The following is an 8,197-nucleotide window of genomic DNA, read 5'->3' on the forward strand; positions in this document are numbered from 1 at the left end:
GTTAGTCCTAGACATTGGAAATAATTTTGACAAAATTATTTTAACAAGTTGATCCCATGAAGTGATGGAACCGGGGGGTTGGGAGTTCAACCAAGCTTTCGCTTTGTCCTTAACCGAAAATGGGAATAAAAGGAGACGTACGGACTCATCGGGAAAATTTTGGTATCTAGAGGTTAAACAAATTTCAATGAATTCTTTAACATGTGTGTATGGGTCCTCTCGATCCAATCCGTGGTAGGAGGGTAACAATTGAATGATGTGAGGTTTAATCTCAAATTGGGTTGCGGTAGTGTAGGGCAAAACTATGCAAGAAGGGGTGTTAATGATGACATGAGCAAAATACTCTCTTAACAGACGAATTTCAATGTTTTTACTCATTTCAATTATCGGTTCAATTCTTTTTCTTAAATGTCTAAGTGTTCTCTCAATTTCAAGGTTAAAATGTGCTAAATCGTGCTTCAATGAATGACGACTAATCATACACTAAACAGCTTTCAAGAAAAGAATTTTCAAAAACTTTTTTTAAATTTTTTTAATTAATTAATTAACTACCTTTTTTTAGACGAAAATATGGACAAACTAACAAATAAAACAAACACAACAAAACAAAATCACAAAACAAGGAGTTAATCCAAACAAGCAATTTAATTATCTTTGATTTAGCTTTGGGAGGTGTCTTTTAGACAATCATAATCTTGATTAAGCACTAGACAAGCTTCTCCTCTCTTTCAAAGTAAATTAGTAGCGTACCGATATAAGGTTCTCAAAAATACAACCAGGCCGGTTCCAGAGAGGGTGGAGGAGTCATAGACGGTCTCTCTTAAAAACCAGTCCCCTTTAAGCATCAAGATGATTGCAACCTTAAAAAACCTTTCTAGACATTGTACTTTTAAAAACACTCACCGGAGTATCCACTAATTGGCTCCTTCCAAGAGGATCTTATGAGCTTCGTGAACCCTTTGGCCAATATCTACTTAATTTTAATTATATTGAGTTTGGGATTAACAAATGCAAGAGATGGTTAGCCAAGGTGGGCAAGGACTTGGTGATTAAATTCAATCCTTATCTTGTTGGGGGTGAATGCCCTTACTAGTTGATTATGCAAGAATGCTAATTGAAGATGCAACAACCAACAAAACAAAGATATATGAAAATTGAAATTGCACAAGTAAGGCAAACACCACTCAAGAAAGCTTTAAAAAGAAAAAGTTTAAAGTATACCACTAGTGTGGTGACATTGGCCACAACACACTAGGAGAAGGTAACCAAACTTTTGCTAGCAATTCCCCTTTCTTGATGACCACACCTTTGCAAACTTCTCCCCAATGCAAGAACTAAAAAGAAAATACTAGAATAAATACTAAAACTACAACAAAAGAAGAAAGGGAAATAGAACAAAAAAACAAAAACAAAAGATGAAAATAGGAAAAGAAAAATGAAATAAGAGGAAATAGAAATTACCTTATCTAATGTTGCAATTGATAAGATGCACAAGACAACAATAAATAAGATCTAACCAAATTATACTAAATGACAAAAATATATGATTTTTTTTAAACAATAAATAAAAGCAAGAAGAAAAATTCAACAATTGAAACTAGATGCATGCAACAACCTAAAGACAACAAAGAAATAAATATGCTACTATATATATCATTTTTTTTTCTTTTTAGATGGCAAAGAAGACAAAACTAATGGTAAGGAAAATAAAAGATGATGATAGATACTAGTTATGGAAGCTATAATAAAAGAGAAAACTATAAATATGCTAAATAAAAGCAAGAATTTATATTTATCATAAACACAAAATAAAGAAAACCACTAAAATAAATAATAAACTATAAATATATATATATTTTTTTTCTTTCTTTTCTTGGCACCTACAAGAGAAGAGATGCAAGAAAGTGTAAAGAAAAATATTTTTTTTTTATTTTTTTTCGGCACTTATAAAAGTGGGACAAATAACAAGGAAACTAAAAAAATACTAATTAAAGGAAAATTCGAATATATATATTTTATAATAAATGAATTTTTTTTTTGTTTAGAAAAGCAAAATAAATGAAAACTAGTGGAAGATTTAAACTAACAAAAAGCCTAAACTAGTGCATCAAAACAGTCCCCGGCAACGGCGCTAAAAACTTGTTGTAAAATTTTATTTACTCGCAAATATACGAGTCTAGTAGTATACTAACGAGGTCGAACCTTAAAGAGTGATGCAAAACGATACACTAAGCTTAAACTTAAGTTAATTTAAAACTAACCTAGTTTGAAAATTTTGTTGGTTTGTGAGGCAACTTAAAAGAAAATGCAACTAAAGTAAAAAACAAATAAAGGAGATGAAAAGAGAATAAAGTAAATAAAGGTGCAAGAATTTAAATATTAAATCTAGAAAGGAAAATAACAACTTTTTTGTTTTAGAAGTTAAACAATGGTATAAGAACTAATTAAGGTTGGGGTTCCACACGACTTATGAACATATTAAGTGAGATTTTTAGTAATTTTCCAAAAAGGAAGGCACCCAAGAGACACTTGATGCCCTCTTACAAAAATAAATATGAATTGAGCACAAAATTGAAGATTTATATGGTATATCTTAATTTTGCTTAGAAAATACAAACTTTAAGCAACTCAAGTGAACCAAAAACTAAGGAACAACTAGAGTTCAAAAAGGTTTGTGTTTTAAAAGATTAACCATAAAGCTAAAATGTGAAAAGAGGATCTAACTACCCATAATATATGACATTATGGGTGAAAAATGATCTCTTTCTCATTTTAATATCAAAATCTAGAGCTTGTAGGATCTAAACAAGGGAAAAATTAACATATAAATCTCACTTAATAATATTCATGGTGGTGCTTCCCCCTTACCTTGGTAAGGGGGTTTAGTGACCACCCATGAGCTTAGATCTTATATAAAAATAAATAAAGAAAGAAAGAAATAAGCATGTAATTTAAAGAACAATAAAATAAATAACACTACTAACCATAAAGTAAAGAACAACATAAAATAAAAGGCATAAAGTAAATAAAAGATTAGGAGAAGAGAGAAGAGAGACATAAATTATAGTTAATCATAAAGTAAAGAACTACATAAAATAAAAGGCATAAAGTAAATAAAAAATTAGGAGAAGAGAGACATAAATTAAAGTTTCATTAATTAAAAGTGCAAGAAAATTACATTTCTATTCTCTCTCAAACATTATAGCCAAAGGGCTTGAGAGAAAAATCCTAGGAGAATACTAGAAAAAGGCAAAAAATTAAAATATAGAGTAAAAGATGAAGAAGGAGGGGCTAAAGGCTCCTTTAAATAGGCAAAGACTAGGTCATGTGATGAGGAAATGATCAGCACAAAAGCTTGTGGCAGCTGTGAGAAGAGTCTAGAATTGTCACGTGTCACAAACTAATTGGCTGAGATAAAGGCAGAAAGAGAGAAGGAAAAAACTGCCCACGTGGCGACGCGTAATTGGCTGTTGGGTTGATTAATCAAAATGAAGAGAGAGGAGGCGCGACTTGGGCTTCTGCTGATGGGCTGAATCTCATCTTCCTTTTCTTTTCAATTTGGGCCAGCAGCTTCCTCTTTTGGGCTTCATTCTCTTCACTTGGGCTGGGTTTGTTCTTCTTCCTTTATTTATTTTGGGCTTTTGTTTTCTTTTTCTTTAATTAAGCCTACAAAAATAAACTAATTAAATTAAAAATAAAATCTAATAGACAATTAAATAAAAATTAATAAATTCTAGGAATTAAGACAAAAACTAATAAAACCCATTAATTAACTAAATAATAAAATAAGAATTTAAAACACTAAAAATGCTCAAAGACATAGACAAAAATGTATGGTTTTAAGGATAAAAATTATATGAAATAAGCTCAACAGTATATATAATGGATTTAAAAAAAAAAAACAAAAAAACCCAATAAATAAATACTGATTATTTATAAGAGTGAGATTATGATATGTTGTAATAAAGAGAGGCTCATATGGTAAGGAACAACACAATCTCCTTGAGACAAGGAACTTCTCTTCTTCCGATGCCAGCTTTGGGTTTCCCATACTCTCCCGTTTCGTCTCAGACATATTAACATGCATGTGGATGTGGAAATCTGTGATGGTGATCTTCAATTATCTGTTTTTGACGAACAACCAAATGTTCAGTGTACGTACGTAGTTCTTTACACGCTATTTGACTTTCTGAAATGTTTAATATATTAATTAATTTTGATTCAACTCTGAGTGAGTTGGCTCAAGCGAATTTTCGCTTTAGTAAAGCCTGGTTTAGTTAACACTCCCTTTGTCATAGCTCTTTCGTTTTTTGTTTTGTTTTGTTTTTTCTTTTTTGAGTTTGGTTATTATTATATAATGCTGGTGATCGAGACATGAGATATCTAGAACTAGGTCAATTTACATAATTACATGAAGGATAAAGAAGGGGTACATATACTTGCACTTAAACTCTAGTATATTGGATCTAAAATATTTTCTACTAACGTTTTTAATGTTTATGTTGTGCTTATGTACAAAACCACGTCATTTTTTATTCATCAAATAAGAAATTTATTGAAGCAATGTAGAAAGTCATACGTACAATTAGCCAAAAGTTGAGGTTCAAGCCTAGAAGGAGCCAAATCCACTATCAAGTATGGCAAGTTTTACAGCTAAGTTTATATTAATTAGGCAACACTATGAGTAGTCCCATTACAAGACCTTCACATCTAGCCACAACTGGTATTCACAAACATAATTAGACCAAACATTTTGAGTTATAAGATTAAATTGTATGGGTTCGCAAAAAAAAAAAAAAAAGATTAAATTGTTTGGATTTAACAGTTAGTTTCAACTTATACTAAAATTATAATTAAAAGTTTCCTACTACATCATATCAGTAGAGCATCTGAAGCTAATTAATACCTCATAATTAATAAAAGTTTCTTAATACAGACTTGAAGCAGTATTATCCCACTGTGTGCACAAAGACTTACTGTAAGAATATGAGTAAGAGTAGGGATCGAATAATAATGAAAGTAAATTAGTAAAAAGTCATAAAAAATTGTAAATTTCACTCATAAACCCATATAAAAAATCTATTTATTTTTAAGCCACAAGGAGTGACTTAATTAAAACTAAACTTTTTTCCTGACTGACAGGACCGCCCCCGGATTCCACCCTGAAACCCGGAGAGGTCCTGCGGGAATCCAAATTCAAGGAAAATCCTACCGAAAATTCGGCAGAACCTCCCCTGAAAATGGACTAACCCAGAAATTTTAAACCTGTTAAAAACACTTCTAAACAGCAACCACCTCTACCATAACCAAATAGGGTCTCAGACCCAACAATTTCACAGAGAAACCAACTTAAAATTTTTAGAGTGGTTATCAGAGCTCCTATCCTATTGCAAGAAAATTTTTTATATAATAAGGTGTCGCCTACAGAGTCCGACTAGGGAGATGGACGCGAATGCCTCGACGTTATTGGCTCGACCTCCACCAAAGCCACTACCTGGGGGGACAATTTAAGACAAAACAAAACAAACCGTGAGACAGGCTCAGTGAGTGGACACTTAAATGGAAATGAAATCAAGTCTAAATATTTTTAACTCTAAAACCTCACGTCGCTCTTTGAACACCCCCAGTTTTAAAATCATTTTCGCTCTAAGAGTATTGTAAAACTAAACCAAAGCACCAACTCTTTATCGAATAAAACTTCAAACATTAAAAGTTCTGAGTAGTTTATAAATTTAAAATAAAATATCGAAATAAAACTGTATAATACATTTGTAATAAAATAATTTAAACTGAAAACTTCTTTCTCAAACCACTCTCAATATACAAAAAAAAAAAATTTATAAAACTGTTCAACTGAAAACGTCATACTTAAAAACCCTTTTTTCTGCCATAAACTCATCACTTAAAATACTTAACAGTCGAAAACACACACCAGTCAGTTACCCGGAGAATCTGTCATACATGCGCAGAGCCGAGAATCTGTCATACACATGCAGAGCCTAAAAATCTGTCGTACGTGCACGCAGAGCGGCCCCCAAAGGGCGAAACATCCCGACACACGGCCCAAAGCCTATATGTGCATCGTGATGGGTCCCAAAGACCTATTAAATCTGATAACCTGGAGGGTACTGCAAAGGTGGTTTGAAAACCATTTTTCCATAAACCAAATACATCCTTTTTCCACCAAAAATAAATATCAAGGTACTTCCCCAAAAGAAACTTAAATTCCATAAGCCAACATACAAAATCCGAATTAAATTCAATATACATAAATCAAACTAATACTTTTCGACAAATTTGAAATATTAAATGAACCTTGTATATAAAATGAGAAACTAAATTCTTTTTCCAAAACCCAACAACTCACTAAAATCAACATGTAAATATATGTTTTAAAAACTTTCTTATAAAGCATTTGAAATCCGAAATCTAACATTTTTATCAAATCCCAAATCAAATTCAATTAGCCAAGATAAAAATGCAAATTTCATAAATCATTTTAAGGAAGTAATGTCCACTCACAGTGAGAAAATTCTAACTTCGATCCTCCGCCGGATCGTCACGAACCCCAGTCGTCTCACCTAAAGAATAAAATGATCAAACCATAGATTAGTCTCGGTTCTACGACATTTAAAGGGTGTGTGTGTGTGTGTGAGGAGCCTAACGTTCCACTCAACTTCGTTCCTACGCAATTGGTTTACGATCTACACGAATTGACCAATAACATTTCCACAACCGCCCCTAAGGTTTCCCGGCTCAAAATCCAACTACACCCAAACATTTAATCCACCAAACATATCCAATTAAACTTTATGTGCACCATACCTCGACCAGGACTCGTCTCTGAGTCGATGTGATACAGAAAAATATCTGAATACAATCCAAATTGAGGTTTCGTCAAATCCATAAGACTTCCACCTGCTCCAAATCAATAACCAACTTAGAAATCGCTCTAAAAAAAACAAATCTAATTTCCAAGAATGACAATGAGGGACAAGACCACCACTGATGCCGCCCAGCCTTGTTGTTTCCAAGATTAATTTAGCCAAAAACAATTGACTTCAATAGAACCCATTTAATTTCTCAAACCTAAGCATCAATAGGGAAGAAATTTGTCCAGATTAACCACAAGAACAGCCCAAAAATTCAAAATTTTAGAGCATCCGAAATGGCAGCAAATCCCTAAACTCAATCTTCCATATAAACTCAAAATTAAGCAGCCACAACACAAGATATTGAAAGCCCATCAAGAGGGAGAGAGAACCCACCTGGTATGGAGGTGGTTAGCGCCGGATTTCACCGAAATTTGGCGAGACAGAGGGGAGCCAACCCGCTGAGTTCTTCTTAGTTTTTCTGTGCGCGCGGGTTGGGCTGGCTGGAGGAGCGGTCGGGCTGAGCTGGTCGGCCAAAAGGAAGGTCGCCGGAGGGTCGGGTCGGCGGGAAGTGATCGACGGCGAGGTGGAGCTGGCTGTGGCAGTTGTGTGTGCAGGGCTGGTCGCGGGGGAAAGAAGACAGAGGGAGAGAGAGAGTGGGTGAGCTTGGGGAAAAGGGGGGTGGTCGGCAGCTGGGGGTGTTCGCCGGAGGTCGAGGCCGGCAAGGGTGGCCGGCGATGGTAAGTGGGGGTGGCTGGGTGGTGTCGGTGTGCAGGGGTGAGGAGACACAGAGATAAAGGGGGGTGCGGGGAGAGAGAAATAAAGAGAGAGAGAGAGAGCGAGAATGTTCTAGAAAAAGAGAGAGAAACCCCTTAAAAATCAGATTTTGAATTTTTTTTTTTTTTAAAACCCAATTTGTCAATTTTACAAAATTGCCCCTCGCTTCAAACGCTCATATCTCTCAAGCCGTAATTCGAAACGACGCGTGCTACGTGTCTATGAAATCGTGGGTTCGAAACCTATCTAACGGACCCAAAGTCAAAATCGAAAGCCCATTTATTTTAAAAGTCAAATTTTGGGTCAATCCCAAATTAAAACGAAAATAAATATTTAAATCAAAACCCTTTTTATTTTCCAAATAAATCTCAAAATCTTTAAAATAAAATTCTACATAAAAAAAATCTCTTAAAAACATAGTTAAATAAAAATTTAAATTTCTAGTGAAAATTTGGGTCGGGTCGTTACACTGACGCCGTTAGTTACACTTTATTTTGTTATGATGCAGTATGTAAAGTGTTACACTTTATTTTGTTATTACAGTATGT

General features: G+C 34.0%; 1 long non-coding RNA gene across 1 annotated transcript; it reads right to left on the bottom strand.

Annotated features, from left to right (window-relative positions):
- Nucleotides 1–4,890: 4,890 nt before the first annotated feature.
- Nucleotides 4,891–7,699, bottom strand: LOC147283259 (uncharacterized). The gene is made up of 4 exons (XR_015123104.1): nt 7,269–7,699; nt 6,826–6,918; nt 6,523–6,581; nt 4,891–5,494 (listed from the first exon to the last, which is right to left on the bottom strand). It is a non-coding gene; the product is annotated as an uncharacterized LOC147283259 (long non-coding RNA).
- Between the last annotated feature and the right edge of the window lie 498 nt (nt 7,700–8,197).

This window comes from Dryas octopetala, chromosome 6 (genome assembly GCF_963921425.1).
Source record: "Dryas octopetala chromosome 6, drDryOcto1.1, whole genome shotgun sequence".
NCBI classification, from domain to species: Eukaryota; Viridiplantae; Streptophyta; class Magnoliopsida; order Rosales; family Rosaceae; genus Dryas; species Dryas octopetala.